This window comes from Melanerpes formicivorus, unplaced genomic scaffold (genome assembly GCF_026170545.1).
Source record: "Melanerpes formicivorus ecotype bairdi unplaced genomic scaffold, bMelFor1.0.p_v2 SCAF_103, whole genome shotgun sequence".
Taxonomy (NCBI): domain Eukaryota; kingdom Metazoa; phylum Chordata; class Aves; order Piciformes; family Picidae; genus Melanerpes; species Melanerpes formicivorus.
Genome location: NW_027142455.1, coordinates 229,585 through 248,334, shown reverse-complemented (window position 1 = coordinate 248,334; position 18,750 = coordinate 229,585). Strand labels below are relative to the sequence as shown.

The following is an 18,750-nucleotide window of genomic DNA, read 5'->3' as shown; positions in this document are numbered from 1 at the left end:
GTCTTTTCCTTCTCCTCTCTTTTCCTTCTCCTCTCTTTTCCTTCTCCTCTCTTTTCCTTCTCCTCTCTTGGCCTTCTCCTCTCTTTTCCTTCCCCTGTCTTTGCCTTCCCCTGTCTTTGCCTTCCCCTGTCTTTGCCTTCCCCTGTCTTTGCCTTCCCCTGTCTTTTCCTTCCCCTGTCTTTTCCTTCTCCTCTCTTTTCCTTCTCCTCTCTTTTCCTTCTCCTCTCTTTTCCTTCTCCTCTCTTTTCCTTCTCCTCTCTTGGCCTTCTCCTCTCTTGGCCTTCTCCTCTCTTTTCCTTCCCCTGTCTTTTCCTTCCCCTGTCTTTTCCTTCCCCTGTCTTTTCCTTCCCCTGTCTTTTCCTTCCCCTGTCTTTGCCTTCCCCTGTCTTTGCCTTCCCCTGTCTTTGCCTTCCCCTGTCTTTGCCTTCCCCTGTCTTTGCCTTCCCCTGTCTTTGCCTTCCCCTGTCTTTGCCTTCCCCTGTCTTTTCCTTCCCCTCTCTTTTCCTTCTCCTCTCTTTGCCTTCTCCTCTCTTTGCCTTCTCCTCTCTTTGCCTTCTCCTCTCTTTGCCTTCTCCTCTCTTGGCCTTCTCCTCTCTTTTCCTTCCCCTGTCTTTTCCTTCCCCTGTCTTTTCCTTCTCCTCTCTTTTCGTTCCCCTCTCTTTTCCTTCCCCTGTCTTTTCCTTCCCCTGTCTTTTCCTTCCCCTGTCTTTTCCTTCCCCTGTCTTTGCCTTCTCCTGTCTTTGCCTTCTCCTGTCTTTTCCTTCCCCTGTCTTTGCCTTCCCCTGTCTTTGCCTTCCCCTGTCTTTGCCTTCCCCTGTCTTTGCCTTCCCCTGTCTTTTCCTTCCCCTCTCTTTTCCTTCTCCTCTCTTTTCCTTCTCCTGTCTTTTCCTTCTCCTCTCTTGGCCTTCTCCTCTCTTGGCCTTCTCCTCTCTTTTCCTTCCCCTGTCTTTTCCTTCCCCTGTCTTTTCCTTCTCCTCTCTTTGCCTTCCCCTGTCTTTGCCTTCCCCTGTCTTTGCCTTCCCCTGTCTTTGCCTTCCCCTGTCTTTGCCTTCTCCTGTCTTTGCCTTCTCCTGTCTTTGCCTTCTCCTGTCTTTGCCTTCTCCTGTCTTTGCCTTCCCCTGTCTTTGCCTTCCCCTGTCTTTGCCTTCCCCTGTCTTTGCCTTCCCCTGTCTTTGCCTTCCCCTGTCTTTGCCTTCCCCTGTCTTTGCCTTCCCCTGTCTTTGCCTTCCCCTGTCTTTTCCTTGTCCTGTCTTTTCCTTCTCCTCTCTTTTCCTTCTCCTCTCTTTTCCTTCCCCTGTCTTTTCCTTCCCCTGTCTTTTCCTTCCCCTGTCTTTTCCTTCCCCTGTCTTTTCCTTCCCCTGTCTTTTCCTTCCCCTGTCTTTTCCTTCCCCTGTCTTTTCCTTCCCCTGTCTTTTCCTTCCCCTGTCTTTTCCTTGTCCTGTCTTTTCCTTCCCCTCTCTTTTCCTTCTCCTCTCTTTTCCTTCCCCTGTCTTTTCCTTCCCCTGTCTTTTCCTTGTCCTGTCTTTTCCTTCCCCTGTCTTTTCCTTCTCCTCTCTTTTCCTTCTCCTGTCTTTTCCTTCTCCTGTCTTTTCCTTCTCCTCTCTTGGCCTTCTCCTCTCTTGGCCTTCTCCTCTCTTTTCCTTCTCCTGTCTTGGCCTTCTCCTGTCTTTTCCTTCTCCTGTCTTTTCCTTCCCCTGTCTTTTCCTTCCCCTGTCTTTTCCTTCCCCTGTCTTTTCCTTCCCCTGTCTTTTCCTTCCCCTGTCTTTTCCTTCCCCTGTCTTTTCCTTCCCCTGTCTTTTCCTTCCCCTGTCTTTTCCTTCCCCTGTCTTTGCCTTCCCCTGTCTTTGCCTTCCCCTGTCTTTGCCTTCTCCTGTCTTTGCCTTCTCCTGTCTTTGCCTTCTCCTGTCTTTTCCTTCCCCTGTCTTTGCCTTCTCCTGTCTTTGCCTTCCCCTGTCTTTTCCTTCCCCTGTCTTTTCCTTCTCCTCTCTTTGCCTTCCCCTGTCTTTTCCTTCTCCTGTCTTTGCCTTCTCCTGTCTTTGCCTTCTCCTGTCTTTGCCTTCTCCTGTCTTTGCCTTCTCCTGTCTTTTCCTTCCCCTGTCTTTTCCTTCCCCTGTCTTTTCCTTCCCCTGTCTTTGCCTTCCCCTGTCTTTGCCTTCCCCTGTCTTTGCCTTCCCCTGTCTTTGCCTTCCCCTGTCTTTTCCTTCCCCTGTCTTTTCCTTCCCCTGTCTTTTCCTTCCCCTGTCTTTTCCTTCCCCTGTCTTTTCCTTCCCCTCTCTTTTCCTTCCCCTCTCTTTTCCTTCCCCTCTCTTTTCCTTCCCCTCTCTTTTCCTTCCCCTCTCTTTGCCTTCTCCTCTCTTTGCCTTCTCCTCTCTTTGCCTTCTCCTGTCTTTTCCTTCTCCTGTCTTTTCCTTCTCCTCTCTTTGCCTTCTCCTCTCTTTGCCTTCTCCTCTCTTTGCCTTCTCCTCTCTTTGCCTTCTCCTCTCTTTGCCTTCTCCTCTCTTTGCCTTCTCCTCTCTTTGCCTTCTCCTCTCTTTTCCTTCTCCTGTCTTGGCCTTCTCCTGTCTTGGCCTTCTCCTGTCTTGGCCTTCTCCTGTCTTGGCCTTCTCCTGTCTTTTCCTTCTCCTCTCTTTGCCTTCTCCTCTCTTTGCCTTCTCCTCTCTTTGCCTTCTCCTCTCTTTGCCTTCTCCTGTCTTGGCCTTCTCCTGTCTTGGCCTTCTCCTGTCTTTTCCTTCTCCTGTCTTTTCCTTCCCCTGTCTTTTCCTTGTCCTGTCTTTTCCTTCTCCTGTCTTTTCCTTCCCCTGTCTTTTCCTTCCCCTGTCTTTTCCTTCTCCTCTCTTTTCCTTCTCCTGTCTTTTCCTTCTCCTCTCTTTTCCTTCTCCTCTCTTTTCCTTCTCCTGTCTTTTCCTTCTCCTCTCTTTTCCTTCTCCTCTCTTGGCCTTCCCCTGTCTTTTCCTTCCCCTGTCTTTTCCTTCCCCTGTCTTTTCCTTCCCCTGTCTTTTCCTTCCCCTGTCTTTTCCTTCCCCTGTCTTTTCCTTCCCCTGTCTTTTCCTTCCCCTGTCTTTGCCTTCTCCTCTCTTTGCCTTCTCCTCTCTTTGCCTTCTCCTCTCTTTGCCTTCTCCTCTCTTTGCCTTCTCCTCTCTTTGCCTTCTCCTCTCTTTGCCTTCTCCTCTCTTTGCCTTCTCCTCTCTTTTCCTTCTCCTGTCTTGGCCTTCTCCTGTCTTGGCCTTCTCCTGTCTTGGCCTTCTCCTGTCTTTTCCTTCTCCTGTCTTTTCCTTCTCCTCTCTTTGCCTTCTCCTCTCTTTGCCTTCTCCTCTCTTTGCCTTCTCCTCTCTTTGCCTTCTCCTCTCTTTGCCTTCTCCTGTCTTGGCCTTCTCCTGTCTTGGCCTTCCCCTGTCTTTTCCTTCCCCTGTCTTTTCCTTCCCCTGTCTTTTCCTTCCCCTGTCTTTGCCTTCCCCTGTCTTTGCCTTCCCCTGTCTTTGCCTTCTCCTGTCTTTTCCTTCTCCTGTCTTGGCCTTCTCCTCTCTTGGCCTTCTCCTCTCTTGGCCTTCTCCTCTCTTGGCCTTCTCCTCTCTTTGCCTTCTCCTGCCTTTGCCTTCTCCTGCCTTTGCCTTCTCCTGCCTTTGCCTTCTCCTGTCTTTGCCTTCTCCTGCCTTTGCCTTCTCCTGCCTTTGCCTTTTTCTTGTCTTGGCCTTCTCCTGTCTTGGCCTTCTCCTGCCTTGGCCTTCTCCTGCCTTTGCCTTCTCCTGCCTTTGCCTTCTCCTGTCTTGGCCTTCTCCTGTGTTTGCCTTCTCCTGTCTTTCCCTTCTCCTGCCTTGGCCTTCTCCTGAGCCAGTAGTTGCTCAGATCTGTTGAACAGCTTTTCAGGTGTGTGTGTTCCAGCGAGTAGGGATAGCAGTGACAGGTTGCTGGCTCGTGGGCAACTTGCTCTCCAGCAGGGCAGGCTCCTGCACCTCTCCAGCAGCACTCCCAGGTCCCTGTCTGCAGAGCTGCAAGCTCCCAGCAGGCCAAGGCCTCAGCTGTGCTGGGGCAGGGGTTGTTCCTCCTCAGGAATCATTTCCACTGAGCTTCCAAGGCAGAGCTGACTGCCCTTGGCCTTTCTGTCTCCTGTTTTTCTGCCCAGTTCCATCTCCATCTCCATTCCATCAGCTCCTCCAGCTTTCTGTAGCACTGTGCTCAGCACTGGGGCACATCAAAGGAAGAACCCTTTGGGGCAGGGATTGTCCCTGGCAGCACAAGCCTCCCCAGAGCTGTTTGTGGCTGTTGGCTGCAGCCTGATGGCCACTGGAGTGCAGGAGAAAGGGGATGCAGCACAAGCTGTGGAGGGCAAGGGGAAACCAGCAGTGAGGGGGGCAGTGGCAGGGCCGTGGCTGGTGGCTGGCAGAGGCAGGCTGTCCTCTGGCCACCCTGCTGGCAGCCCCCATGTGCCCTGTGGCTTCTCCTGCAGGCGGTGAGGGAGCAGCTGCTGTGCCAGGCCGCGGTGGGCAGCGAGGCCAGGAGCACCCAGATCCTGCAGGTGGAGCTCAGCTGCCAATTCATTGCTCCTGCCCTGCAGATGTCCTCCACAGCAATCACTTTCCAGGTGGAGAAGGTGAGTGTCTGGCTGGCATCCTGGCCCTGGACCTGCTGGCTGGAAGCTGTGGCTGTGCTTGGCTTCAAAGGAGGAGGGAAGAGAGCTGCTCTGAGTCCCCAGGGCTTTGGCTGTTGACTGCAGCAGGACCAAGCTTTTGCTGTTAGCACTGAGCTCATTCTTTGCTGCCCTGGGGCTGGCAACAGCCTCAGCAGCACTGCTTTGCTCTTGTTGGTGTGGCACCACTGAGGAGAGTGGCCCCAAGCTCTTGTCCCCCACCCTTTAGCTCTTGCTGAGCACTGATCAGATCCCCTCTGGGGCTGCTCTTCTCCAGGATCAAGAGCCCCAGGGCTCTCAGCTCCTCCCAGAGCTGCTCCAGGCCCCTGAGCATCTTGGCACTGTAGCAGGGGCAGCAGGAGCCTGGAGGTTGCTGGCTGGCTGTGCATACTCAAAGCCAGCCTTAGGCTCCTGCAGGCTCTCTGCTGCATCCTGCTTGCTTGTCTCCTCTGCCCAGCACCCCTGGCCTTAGGAGGCTCCTAGAGGCATGAGTGTAGGTGACTGGAACTCCTCTTGTGCTGCTGTCCCCAGGAGAGGACAGGCCACTGCAATCAGATGGGCTGGATCTCTTAGCAGCAGCTGCCTCCTCTCAGGGGCCTGTTCCCTGCACATTCCTGAGGCTGTTCCCCCTGGGCAGTGCTGTGGTTTGCAGCCAGCAGCAGCATCTGCTGTGCTTGGAGAAAGCCCTTCCAGAAGGGGAGAAACCTATCCAAAGAGTCCAGAGGAGCTGTTGGGAGCTCTGGGGGCTGAAGGGTTTGGAAAGGCAGCGGGTGGGGAAGGAGGGCCCTGGGCACTTGGGGGTGAGTGATGCTTCTCTCCTGTGCTTGCAGCAAGCAGGGGATGTCCTAACCCCTCTGGCCCAGCCTCTGTCTCTGAAGAACATCTGCCCCCTGCCCCTCAGCATGGTCCTGGCCTTAGGGCAGCCCTTCTCTCTCTGTGATGTGGAGCAGCAGCCCCTGCCTGCAGATGCTCAGGTGAGCAGCACTGGGCCTTGCTGCTGCTGGAGTGTGAAGAGGGAGCAGTGTGGTGGTGTGCTCCTGCTGGGAGGGCCTCCAGGAGAGAAGCTTCTGCAGAGCCAGCAGTGAGCCTGAGCTGAACCAGCTTGGAAATGAGTTTGCTGGGGGAAACAAGGCATCATCTGGATGGGGAAGAGAGCCATGGGATGGTTTGGGCTGGAAGAGACCTTTCAGATCATCAAGGCCAACTGTGAACTTCTCACTGCCAGCTCACTGCTAGATCATGGCCCTCAGCAGCAGATCTCCATGACTCTGCACTCCCTCCAGGGATGGGGACTCACCACTGCCCTGGGCAGGCCTGGGCTAGGCCTTGACAACCCTTGTGAGGAAGAAATTCTTCCTCCTGTCCAACCTAAACCTCCCCAGGGGCAGCTTGAGGCCCTTTCCTCTTGCCCTGTGGCTTGTTCTTTGCTTGCTCCTTGCTCCAACCTCCTTCAGAGTCCTGGCTCTAGGAGATGAAGAGAAGGGATCAAACAACTTGTGGGCAAGCCACCTAGTGAAGCTGTCTGCTGGAAGCCATCCCAGCAGCCCTCCTCAGCTGTCTGTCTGCTCCTCAGGAGCAGCTTGCTGCCTTCAGGGGCAGCCCTGCCTTTGAGAAGGCTGAGGGTGCTCCTCCAGCCCCTGCCTGCCCCCTGTGCCAGCGGCAGGTGCTGGGCACAGGCTCTGCCAGGCACGTGGTGATGTGGGCATGGGCACCACTCCTGTACAGCCCTGGCAGGGGGGTTGGACTGATGACCTTTTGAGGCCCCTTCCAAGTCCTAACCTTCTGTGCTTCTGTGCCGGTGCTCAGCCCTGCCAGGCCCAGGCTGCAGTGCTGGGAGGAGCAGAGAGTGCAAACGGCCTTGGCCTGCCAGGGTGCTGCTCTGGGGGGGGCTTTGGTGCCTCTGCAGAAGCCTGAGCTGGGCTGGGCCAGCAGTGGGGTGGGGCTGGCACAGGCAGGCCCTGCTGGAGCCACACTTGGGGCACTGCCATGGTTGTGAGCCCTGGGGATGGCCTCCCACGGGGGCTGGATGCTCTTCCTCTCCTTGCAGCCCATGAAGCTGGAGGCAGGGCAGGAGCTTCCCCTCTGCATCAGCTTTACCCCTGCTCATGAAGAGGGTTTGCACTCCTGGCAAGTGGAGCAGGCTCTGAGCATCCAGTTCCTGGAGCACCCTCACCAGGAGCAGGTCCTGCTGCGGGGAGAAGTCTGCTGCCCCAACCTGCACTTCCAGAGCATGGCTGTGGACTTTGGCTGCATCCTGAATGACACTGGAGCTGTGCAGAGCCTGGAGATGACCAACTGCAGCCAGCTGCCTGTCTCCTACTGCTGGCAGCTGCTGCCAGCCAGCCAGGGCAGCCAGCTGAGGTATGGCCACCTCTGCCCTCTCCTTGCAGCTCTTCTGCTTCCTGCTGTCCTGCTTGTGCTTTGCAGAGGCCAAGGTGGTTTCCCTGGGCTCTGGCCAACTGCTTTCCCCTTGGCCTGGCAGGAACAAGCCCTCCAGCTGTGGCCAGGCTGGGTGCTCAGGTGTCCTCCAGCACTCTGGGGATGGGCAGGGGACTGTTCTGCAGCCCAGCCAAGACTAGAAGACATTGCCAACACTTTTCCTGCAGCCCATGACCTCGGAGTCCTGCTTTGTCCCTGGAGCTCCAAAGCCCTGCTTGGGCCCTGGGACAAGCAGATACAAGCTGGGAGCTCTCTGCCTTCCCTGCCAGCCCCAGTTGTTGTCAGTTCAGTACTAAGAACCTCCACTGCCCCCACAACAGTGTGTCCAGTGCTGGCTCCCCAGCTCAGGAGAGCCAGGGACCTACTGCAGAGAGTCCCAGGGAGGCTCCAAAGATGCTGGAGGGGGCCTGGAGCAGCTCTCTGAGGAGGAAAGGCTGAGAGCCCTGGGGCTGAGAGCCTGGAGAAGAGCAGCCCCAGAGGATCTGATCAATGCTCAGCAAGAGAGACAAGGTTGGGGGCAAGAGGATGGGGCAAGAGGATGGTGCTGGGCTCTGAGTAGTGGTGTCCAGTGACAGGACAAGGGCCTGCTGAAGCCTGGAGCTTCCATCTGAGCTGGAGGAGAAACTTGCTTGATGGCAAGGTGCTGGATTGGCACCTCAGAGGTGAAGCCTGCCTGGCAGCCAGCCCCTGCTCCAAGAGCCTCCCCCTTCAGGCAAGCAGAGGCCACTCCTCTGTCCCCCCAAGCACAGCTGCTCTGCTGCTGCCAAAGCACAGGTGTCCTCTTGCCCCCCAGCCTTTAGCTCTGGCTGAGTGTTGAGCAGATCCCCTCTGGGGCTGCCCTGCCCCAGGCTCCACAGCCCCAGGGCTCTCAGCCCCTGCTCTCACCTTGCCTCTTTAGAGACAAAGCCCCAGCTCCCAGGGCTGCTGCAGGGACAGGTTGAGGGCTCAGGCAGTTCCAGATTGCAAGCTGCCTGGTAGCTTCTTTTTGTTCCACCTTCACCTGCCCTGGAGTGGTGCCAGGGATGGGGCATCTGCCCCCTCCTCAGGCAGCCTGGGCCAGTGGCTCACTGTTCTCAGCACCACAAATGTCTTCCTTACATCTGCTCTGACTCTCTCTCTTTGAGTTCACCCCCACCCCCCTTGGCCTGTCACAACAAGCCCTGCTCCAAAGGCTGTCCCCAGCTTCCTTGTAGGCCACTGGAAGGTCTCTGCTGGGCTCTGCCCCTTTGGTTCTTCAGTCTCCCTCCCACTCCTACAGTGTGTGTCTGGTTTCCCTTGTGGTGCCCTTCCTGCCTCCCCACAGGGCACCCAGCCCTGGCCTCTTCTCTGTCTGCCAGCAGCCAGGTGCCCACAGCTCTGCTGTGCCAACCTCCTGCCTGGGCAGCCCTGAGCCTTGCCCTGCTCCCTGCTGGTGTGGAGCTGCTGGGGCAGAGCCCTTGCTGAGCTCAGAGCAGCAGAGCCCAGGGGGGAGCTGCTGGGGCAGTCTCCCCTGCCTGCCCCTGCAGTCCCTGCTCACAGGGCTGTTCTGTTCCAGGTGCAGCCTCCCAGCCCAGGCAGTGCAGGAGGAGGGAGCCTGCTGGCAGCCTTGGGCCTCTGCAGGGAGCAGCTCCAGGGCTGGGGGTGTGGAGGAGCCAGCCCAGGCCCTGGGAGCAGCTGGGGATCCTGCCCAGGAGCCAGCAGATGCCAAGGACTCCCTGGAGGCAGAGGTAGATTTTCTGGGACACCTGCTGCTCCTCCTGCCTCCCAGTTTGCCAGCAGAGCCCTGCTGCTGCCACCCTCCCTTCTCACAGCCCTGCAGCCCCTGCCCTGAGAGCAGGAGGGGCAGCAGCTGGCAGCTGGACACAGGGCTCCTGCCTTTGGGCTGCTCTGCAGGGTGGAATGAGGCTTGCTGCTGGGAAGGCTTTGAGCTTCCTTCTGTGCCAAGCCAAGCCCTCAGCCCCATGGGCCAGCTGCTCAGCCCCACTCCTTTGCCCCTCCCAGCCTCAGCCAAGGGCTGGGATTGCAGAGCCAGCCAGGGAGCTGGCAGGGGGCAGGAGGGGCACTGACACAGAAGACTCAGCCCTGCCTGGTGCTTCATCTCTCAGGGAGATGGAGCTCTGCTTAGGCCCAAGGATGTCCCAGCACCATTCCTGCAGAGCCTGCTGGTGGCCAGGCCCCAGCACCAAGCACTGCAGCTGCCTGAAGCAGCAGAGCCTCTGGAGCTGGAGGAGCAATCCCAGAAGCCTCTCTCAGAAACAGGGCTCAGGAGGCCAGAGCCAAGGCTCCTCTGGCAAGGTGGCACCTCTGAGGTTACAGATGAGCTCCCAACTGCTGCCAGGCAGGAAAGCATCTCAGCTGCCTTCTTCAGGAAGGTGTCCTGGGAATAATGGCCTGGGGGAGATCCTCAGCTCTCCAGCAGCCATGAGTGCACAGGATGAAACCAAAGCACCACTGCAGAGCTGGGCCAAGCACTTCCTCAGTTGTCCTTCGCCTGTTTGGGAGTCTGACTGGCAGCTCTGTTCCTGGTTTGCTCCTGGAGACCCTAAGCTGTCCAGGCAGGAGGCTCTCAAGATGTTCTTTGGGCAGGAGGGAGCAGAGCTGGCCTGGCAGAAGGGTGCAAAATGCCCCCTCAAAGTTTCTGCCAGGCCTCTCAGCTTGCTCCTGCAGGCTTGGGTGTAGGAAGTGAAGCTGCAGCCCAGGCCTGACCTGTGGCTGGGCTTGGAGCCACACTCAGCAGATGCCATGGGCACAGCCAGACTTGATTTGCTCCCAGCTCCCATCTCAGCTGCCCCTGGCTTGATGAGGTGCTGGAGCCTGCAGCAGAGTGGTCTCCCCCAGAGCAGCCACTTGCTCACTGCAGCCCTTGGTGCTTGCTTTGCAGCTGCTGCTGCTGTCCAGTGCTGTGGAGCTGGGAGGTGCTGTGGAAGCTCCCAGCCCAGCTGGGATCAAGCAGTTGATGAAGCTGAAAGAGACAGAGCCCCTCAGCTTGGGATTGGAGGAGGTAAGTGGGCAGCTGCCTGGCTGCTGCCAGCCTTGCAGTGGGAGAAGCAGTTCCACAGCCCTGAGTGCCACTGCTGGCCTCCAGCACTGCTCACAGAGTGGCCTCACAGCCCTCCACACAGCTGGGCATGGAGAGGCCATGCAGGCCATGGCACAGGGCTGCAGCAGTTCTGGAGGGCATTCACAGCATCCCAGCCTGGGGGGCCTCTGGAGCTCCCCCAGCCCAAGCCCCCTGCTCCAGCAGGGCACCCACAGCAGGGAGCCCAGGAGCACCACGGCCAGGGAGCGCTGGGAGCTCTGCAGAGAAGGAAACTCTGCAACCTCTCTGGGCAGCCTGCCCCAGGCCTCCAGCAGCCTCCCAGCAAAGAAGTTTCTCCTCTAGCTCAGGTGGAACCTCTTAGGTTCCAGTTTGTGCCCACTGCCCCTTGTCCTGTCCCTGGGCACCACTGCCAAGAGTCTGGCCTCATCCACTTGCCCCCCACAGGCCCTCTAGCTCTTGCTGAGCATGGATTAGATCCCCTCTGGGGCCGCTCTTCTCCAGGCTCAACAGCCCCAGGGCTCCTCCCAGAGCTGCTCCAGAGCCCTCAGCATCTCTGCAGCCTCCACTGGACTCTCCAGCAGTTCCCTGTCTCTCTTGAACTGGGGAGCCCAGCACTGGAGCCAGGACTCCAGATGGAGCCTCACTAGGACAGAGGGGCAGGAGAATGTCCCCTGAGCTGCTGGCCAGAGCCTTCACATCCTTCCTCTTGTCACTAACGAGTGCTGGAGAGGACATTTGCCAGCAGCTGCTGCTGCAGCATCTGGAGAGCCAGCAGAGTGCAAAGCAGAGAGTGAGGAGCAGCAGCAGGCAGAGGAGCTGGGCTGGAGGTCCCCCTGGCTGCAAGGTCTCTCAGCTCAGCCCCTGGTGTGACTCTCCAGGCAGTAAGAAAGGTTTGCAAGTCAATTTCTTGCTGTCAGGAGCCCTCCCAGGGGACTTCCCTGTGCTGCATGAGGCGGTGAGGCTGGGAGAAGGTTTTGCCCCTGGTGTCTCCTCTGGGGACTGGGATGGATGCAGGAGGAGGCCAGGATGGCTTTGCCTGTGCTGGAGGAGGAGGCCCCTCCAGCCACATCTGCCCTTTGCCCCAGGCCATGGCTGCTCTCCTGCCTCCCTCTCCCTGCTCAGCCTCTCCCCCTCTCCTCCCTCCCCAGGTGTTCGATGTGCTGCCGCTGCAGGGGCTGCTGCAGGCGGGCCAGAGCCAGCAGCTCACCTTCAGCTTCTTTGGCCACCCTAACACTGGGGCCTGTGCCAGGGCTCTCTGCAGGGTGCAGGGAGGCCCCAGCTACGAGCTCAGGCTGCGTGGGGAGGCCTCACTCATCAGCTACCTGCTGGACACCACGGAGCTGGAGGTGGGGTGCAGGTAGCGCAGGCTTCTCCTTGCCTGCAGCCCTGGCTGCTGGGGGCTGCCTGCCTGGGGCTAGGGCCAGCTGCTGTGCTGGCTCCAGGGCTTGGCAGCACCACCTTGGAGTGCTGCCTCCTGCTGCCAAGCTCCACCCCACCTCAGCTGGGAAGTCCTCCTCTCCAAGGCACCTGGAGGTGCCTCCTGGGGTGGGCAGGAGGCCAGCGCTGCCCTCCAGAGGGCTGTGTTCTCCAGACAGCAGCTGCTGAGCTGCTGCTCCAGCCTGAGCTGCAGGAAGAGGCTGCTGTAATGCTCTTGGCTCATCAGCAACAGAAAGCCAAGAGGAAGCCCTCTTGGGCTTGCCAGTCCCCATCCTGGGGGGAATGTCCCAGAGTCACCCCCACTTCCCTTTTCAGTTCCCCCCCAGCTGTTTCCAGCTGTTGGCCCTGTGCTTGGTGCTCTGTCTGCCCTGTGTCCCTGCCAGCTCTGCAGGTGCCTTTGCCTCTGCCATGTGTTGATGCCAGCTGCTTTGCTCCAGCCAAGGGTTTGAGGCCCCCTCCAGGTGCAGAGAGCTCAGCTCCTCTCTGCTCCCATGCCTGATCTCTGGGTGCTTGGTGCTGTGCCTCTGCAGGGTGCCCCAAAGCTCAGCTGCTGTGCAGGGCCAAGAGGTCCCTTGGGGCTGGGGGTGCCCAGGTGAAGCTGGGAGCCAAGTGTCCAGCTCTGCTCTGCTGCTCTGCTGCACTGCCTCCCTTGGCTCCTTCCCCAGTGCCAGCTGCAGGAGATGCCCAGTGCCAGGCCTGTCTCTAACTGCCCACTCCTCTCTCCTCTCTGCAGCTGTGGGACGTGGTCACAGAGGTGGAGCTGCCCCTGCAGAGCTGTGGGAAGCTGCCCTTCCCCTTCGTGGTGCTGAGCCCTGGCACGGGCACTGCCCGCAGCCCCCTGCCCGCTGTGCCCCTGGTGGTGCCCAGCACGGTGAGGATGGGGGCAGCACAAGGGCCTGACCCTGGCCCTGTGCCAGCCTGCCCTGGCTGGGCTTGGAGGGGAAAACCGGGGAGAAAGAGAAGAGCAGGAGGGAACTGTCCCAGCAGCAGGCAGGGCTGGGAGCTGTCTCTGCTGAGGGGATGCAATCACAGGATCCTTTGGCTTGGAAGAGCCCTTTCAGATCCTCAAGGCCAGCTGGGAGCTCAGCACTGCCAGGCCACCCCCAAACCCTGGCCCTTGGCACCACATCTCCACAGCTTTTCAGTGCCTCCGGGGCTGGGGACTGCCTGCTGCCCTGGGCAGCCTGGGCCAGGCCTTCACAGCCCTTGTGGGGAAGAGATTGTGCCTGATGCCCAACCTCCCCCTCCCCTGGCACAGCCTGAGAGCATTTGCTCTTGTCCTGGGTCACCTCCTGTGGGAGCAGACAGGAACTGCCCTGCCTGCCCCTGCCAGGGCTGCCCAGGAGACTGCCTGGCTCTTGCCTGGCCATGAAGCTCCTGTGCCAGGAGCTGGAGCAGCCCTTCCCTGCTCCTTCAGCCCTCCAGCTCTGCTCCTCTGCGGCAGCTGGGGGGGGCAGTGAGGGGGCCAGGGCTGAGCAGGGCTGGAGCAGTGCAGAGAGGAGTTTGCAGCATCCCAGCAGCCTGCCCTAGCTGCAGCTGTCCCTGCTCACTGCAGGCCTGAAGGAGCTGCTGGCACAGAGTCTGGCTGGAGCTTCTGTAGTGAGTGGTGGTCCCCAGGGGGCAGGAGCTGGTCAGGACCTGAGGGAGCTGCTTGAGAGGGTCCAGCCAAGGGCTCTGAGGGGACTGGAACATCTGTCTGGTGAAGAAAGGCTGAGGGGCTTGGGGCTTTGTAGCCTGGAGAAGACAAGACAGAGGGCAGATCCCCTCAGTGCTTCTGAAGCCTTCAAGGGGACCCAGGGGGCTCTGGCCAAGGCTTTGTCAGTGGTGCCCAGGGAGAGGACAAGGGGCAAGGGGCACACACTGCAACAGCCAAGTTCCATCTGACAGCAGGAGGAACTTCTGTGTGTTGAGGGCAGTGGGGCACTGGGGCAGGCTGCCCAGAGAGGCTGTGGAGTCTCCTCTGGAGCCATTCCAAAGCCTCCTGGCTGCACTCCTGTGCAAGCTGCTCTAGGTGACCCTGCTCTGATGATCTCCAGAGGCCCCTTCCAAGCCCTGTGATTCTGTGACCTTGAAAGGTCCCTTCCCAGCCAAAGCCTTCCAGGATTCTGTGACCTCAGCTCCTGAGCCTTGGGTGGATGTCTCTGGGCTGGAGCAGCATTCCTCTCTCAGGCCCTTGGCACCCCCAGCAGCGTGCCCAGGGGGGGTTGGAATCTCTCCATAGGAGACTCCACAACTTCTCTGGGCAGCCTGCTCCAGGCCTCCAGCACCCTCACAGCAGAGAATTTTCTCCTCCTGGCCAGATGGAACTCCCTGGGTTCCAGCTGATGCCCCTTGCCTCTTGTCCTGTCAGTGGGCACCACTGACAAGAGTCCAGCCCCATCCTCTTGTCCCCCACAAGCCCTTTAGCTCTTGCTGAGCTTTGATCAGAGGCCCTCTCTGGGGCTGCTCTTCTCCAGGCTCAACAGCCCCAGGAGTCTCAGCCTCTGAGCCTCACAAAGATGCTGCAGGCCCTCAGCATGTGTGTAGTCTCCCTTGGACTCTTTCCAGTAGGTCCCTGTCCCTTTTGAGCTGAGGAGCCTAGTGGCCACCACTGAGGTGCTGTGAGAGGAGCTGCTGGCCCTGCAGAGGGCAGGGGCACTTCCCTTGCCTTGCCCAGCACTGCTGCTGGAGCTTTGCTTGGTCAGGCCTGGCTCCTGCTGGCTGAAGGCAAAGCCTGGGAGCAGCAGAGCTGTGCTGGTGCTGAGCAAAGGCCAGGCTGTGCTGAGGGAAGGCCTCCTCCTGCTCTGGAGGGATTCCAGCTCCCCCTGGCCATGCTGCTCTTGGGCAAGCTGCTGGGGGTGCCCTGCTTTAGCAGGGCAGTTGGAGTGATGACCTCCAGAGGTCCTTTCCAGCTCTCCCCACGCTGGCACTCTGGAGGGGACCTGGCAGCCTGGGGCAGGAGACAAGCTCTTGGAAACCAGACAGCTAGAAGGTGCTGCTGTCTGCTGTCTTCTAGAGGAGAACCTGGCTGAGCATCACCCCCTCCATCAAAGCCTCTTTGGTGCATTCCCTCCCTGCAGGGTAGCCTTGGAGCCGGCCAGCAGCAGGTGCTGAAAGTCTCTTACCTGCCAGAAGCGCCTGGGGCCTTCTGCAAGGCTTTCCAGCTCCCAGTGGGTCACCTGGAGCCGCAAGAAGTCTGCCTGAAAGGAGAGGGAAGCTTTCCCAGGCTCTGCCTGCACCTGCCCAGGAACATCCAAGGTGAGCACTGCCTGGCTGCTCCTCAGGATGCTCCCCTGGGCTTTCCCCCAGGGCCTACCCCCAAGGCTGTCAGAGCAGCACTGGTGGCTTCCCCAGGCTCTGCAGGTCCCTGTGGGCTGTGTCCCAGGAGCCACCCTGCAGAGCTGGGTTTGCACCAGCTGGCTGGGGCTGAGCTGCTCCTCTGGGGGAGGAAGCTGGGCAGGGCTGAAGCTCAGCATGCAGCAGGAGGATAGGCACCCACTGCCGGGTGCTGCACTTTGGCCACGGCAGCCCCAGGCAGAGCTCCAGGCTGGGCTCAGAGTGGCTGAGAGCAGCCAGGCAGAGAGGGACCTGGGGGTGCTGATTGACAGCTGCCTGAACGTGAGCCAGCAGTGTGCCCAGGTGGCCAGGAAGGCCAAGGGCATCCTGGCCTGCATTAGGAGTGGTGTGGTCAGCAGGAGCAGGGAGGTCATTGTGCCCCTGTGCTCTGCATTGCTTAGGCCACACGTTGAGTCCTGTGTCCAGTTCTGGGCCCCTCAGTTCAAGAAGGACATTGAGAGACTTGAAGGTGTCCAGAGAAGGGCAACAAGGCTGGGGAGAGGCCTTGAGCACAGCCCTGTGAGGAGAGGCTGAGGGAGCTGGGGTTGCTTAGCCTGGAGAAGAGGAGGCTCAGGGGTGACCTCATTGCCCTCTACAACTACCTAAAGGGAGGTTGTAGCCAGGTGGGGGTTGGTCTCTTCTCCCAGGCACCCAGCAGCAGAACAAGAGGACACAGTCTCAAGCTGTGCCAGGGGAGGTTTAGGCTGGAGGTGAGGAGAAGGTTCTTCACTGAGAGAGTCATTGGTCATTGGGATGTGCTGCCTGGGGAGGTGGTGGAGTCCCCATCCCTGGAGGTGTTCAGGAGGGGATTGGATGTGGCACTTGGTGCCATGGTCTGGCCATGAGGTCTGTGGTGACAGGTTGGGCTGGATGATCCTCGAGGTCTCTTCCAATGCTGTGCCCTGAGCTGCTGGAGGAGTGTTTCTGGGAGAGGTGGTGTGGGGAGGGGGCTGCCCAGCTCAGATGCCCACACTGCACTCTGGGGGGTTTCTGCCTTCAGGCAATGAGAAATATGAGAAGGCCTTCAGGAAGGTGAAAGAAAAGATGGCCAAGGACAGTGAGAGAGATGGAGAAGTTGTCCTGGGAGAGGCTGCAGCCACAGAACCAACCCCAGATGACTTGGCTGCCACGGTGAGAACAGCTGCTGCCCTGTGTGGCAGGAGCCAGCCTCTCCCCCTTGTGTCACTGCATCCCCTTGTACCCCACAACAGGCTTCCTGGGGCCCTGCTAGCAGGTGGGACCTCCCTGCCCACACTCAGCCATGACTCTCATCAGCTGAGTGCTGCCCCAGGGGCTGTCCACCCCTGGAGGTTGTCCCTGCTGGAGCTGGAGGAGCTTCCTGGCAGCTGGCTGAGATCCTGCAGGCCATGCTCATGGGGGTGAATTGATGGGGCCAGATTCCTCTGCAGGTGCCACCTGTAGTCCTGGCCCTGCTCTGGAGCCTGCTCCCCACCCTGGGCAGAGCAAGGGCTGTGCTCCACCTCAATCAATCAGAGCTCCCTGACAGCTCAGTGTCTTTCAGGAGGTGTGGGGATAGAGGCCACAGGAGCATGACCAAGGTTTGCTCTTCTGCTTTAGGTCCTGGATGAGCTGGGCCTGGGTCCCTCAGGGCCCCCCATTCCTCCCCCTGCTGTCTACTCTGTGGTTCACTGCCCAGCCAAGCGGGAGGTGCCTGCAGAAGTCCTCCAGCACTTTGTGCTCCTGCCAGCAGCTGCCACAGGGCCAGAAGAGGAGGAGGCTCCTGAAAGTGTTGTGGATGTCCCCACTGTGCCCACAGTGAAGGTGCCAGGACAGGGACCAGGCTGGATGGGGGCAAAGGGGCAGGTGGGATGGAAAAGGGTGAGAGTGGCAGGGCAGTGAAGATGTGACAGGGCCCAAGCCTGCAGAGATCCCTTCTGGCTGTCCAGAAGAAAGAGCTCTGCTTGAAACACAGGGCCAGTCTGAGAGGAGAGGCAAAGCCTCAGCAGCAAAGCCTGCTCTGCCCCTCAAACCTTCAGCTGGGAGGTGCAAAGATGGAGAGGAGCTGGCACTGAGTGCTGAAAGCCTTATCCTGGGCTGATCCCCAGCAATGTGGGCAGCAGGTCAAAGGAGAGGCTTTTGCCCCTGTGCTGTGCTCTGCTCTGCTGAGACCTCCCCTTCAGTGCTGGCTCTCAGGGCAGGTCTCAGCTGTCTTTCCCTTTGCTCTCTCCCTTTGGGGTGAAGACCTCAGAGGAGCAGGGCACCCCAGCCAGAGGCCATTGGAGAAGGGAGAAAGGCAGCAGCATCCAGGAGGCTGTGAGGGGAAGGCAGAGCTCTGGCTGTGGCAGGAGAGATCTCCAGGGACCAGCCACAGGACCCCCCAGCCGTTCCTCTGAGGGGGACCAAAGGCACGTGGACACCCTGCCCCCCCCAGAGAGCTGTGCCAGGTGAGCTGTGAGGGAGGAGGGATCCCTCTGCTTCAGGGCCAGCTTGCCAAGGAGGTTTCCCACCCCAGCTCCACCATGGCTCCTCCTGCTCTCCTTTGCTCCTCAGCAGTGCCTGAAGGTTCCTCTTTCCCTGCCAGGCTCAGCAGCTACCGCTGGGTAGTGCCTGCCCAGGGCCAGGTGGTGCTGCAGGTCCACTTCAGCTCGGCGCTGCTGGGCAGCTTTGAGCAGAGGCTGCACTTCGAGCTGCTGGGCACCAAGCGCCCCTACCAGCTGCACTGCAGGGGCACCTGCCTGTACCCCAGCATCAGCCAGGAGCCACGGTAAGGCTGGCCCCTGGGGCCGTCCCGCTCTGCTGCCCCTGAGCTCAGAGCTGAGACTCTGCCCCTTGTGCCCCTGGGACCTGCCTGAGCCCCCCAGCATCTCTTGCCGTGCTTGGAGCTGGGCAGCGGTGCTGTGCCTCTGCCAGCACTAAGAGTTCAGCCTTTGGGAGCAGGTTTTGTGCTCAGAGAATCTCACAACTCTTCCTTCTCTCTGTGCCAGGGAGGTGTTTCCTGGCTGCAGGCAGAGCAAGGCAGCTGATGCCATCATCTCCAAGCAGTATGTCCTGAGCACGGGGATGTTCCACTTGGGGCCGCTGCTGTGTGCCAAGGCAAGAGACAGGTAGGTGCTGCCCAGCCCCCAGCTGTGCTGCTTGCAGGACCTTGTGCTTCCAGGAACATGCACCCAGGGGCACGATTCAGGGCAGGCCCGGGCAGAGAGCTGGGGGTTTGGTGGCTTTGAAGGAGCACAGCTGTGGCAACTTGAGCACCTAGCAGGCACAGGAGTGCTGGGGGGGATGGAGCTGATCTTCCTGCCCCCTGGGGGCTTTGGTGGCCAGAGCCAGGTGCTGCTTGCGGCCTGAAAGCAGCTTGGGGTCACTTGTCAGCCCCCACCTCGGCTTCAGCAGCTTTGTGCTGTTTGTTTCAAGTGCTGGGAGCTCTGTGGGTCAGCCTGAAGGAGCAAAGGAAGTTTTTCTGCTGAGGGACTGTAAACCCTCCGTGAAATCTGCAGTGTCAGCAAGACTTGATGGTTGGAGCTGCTGTTGGGGGACAAGCACCTGCAGGGCAGGGCAAAGGGGATTTCCATTTTCCTGATCCTCACTGCTGGATAGAGTCTGGCCTTAAAATAATGTCCCTGTAGCTGCTGGCATCTTTCTGTTTTTCACTTCCCTCTTCTTTCAGCATTAGAAATGGAGGTTTGTCTCCAGGGGAGCTCTGGAGAGCTGGTGGCATTCTGACACCCCAGGGAGGGTAAATCAAAAGAGTTTAAAAACCAAAAGAGGATTTGGCCAGGCTGAGGCATTGCCTTTTTTTGACCTTTTCCCACCAACCTCTGTCCCACACCTGAACCAGGAGGTGTTTGTTAACTCTGGGATTCCTCTTGGGAAGGAATCCTTTTGCTTTCCCGCCCTCAGCCTCAGGCTCACCCAGGAGCTGGGCCCAGGCAGTCTCCTGGCTGCTTTGGAAGAGAGA

General features: G+C 59.2%; 1 long non-coding RNA gene across 1 annotated transcript; it reads left to right on the top strand.

Annotated features, from left to right (window-relative positions):
- The first annotated feature begins 6,892 nt into the window (after positions 1–6,892).
- Positions 6,893–12,277, top strand: LOC137455655 (uncharacterized). Its single transcript, XR_010990867.1, has 3 exons — positions 6,893–6,985; positions 8,598–8,769; positions 12,253–12,277. It is a non-coding gene; the product is annotated as an uncharacterized lncRNA (long non-coding RNA).
- The last annotated feature ends 6,473 nt before the right edge of the window (positions 12,278–18,750 follow it).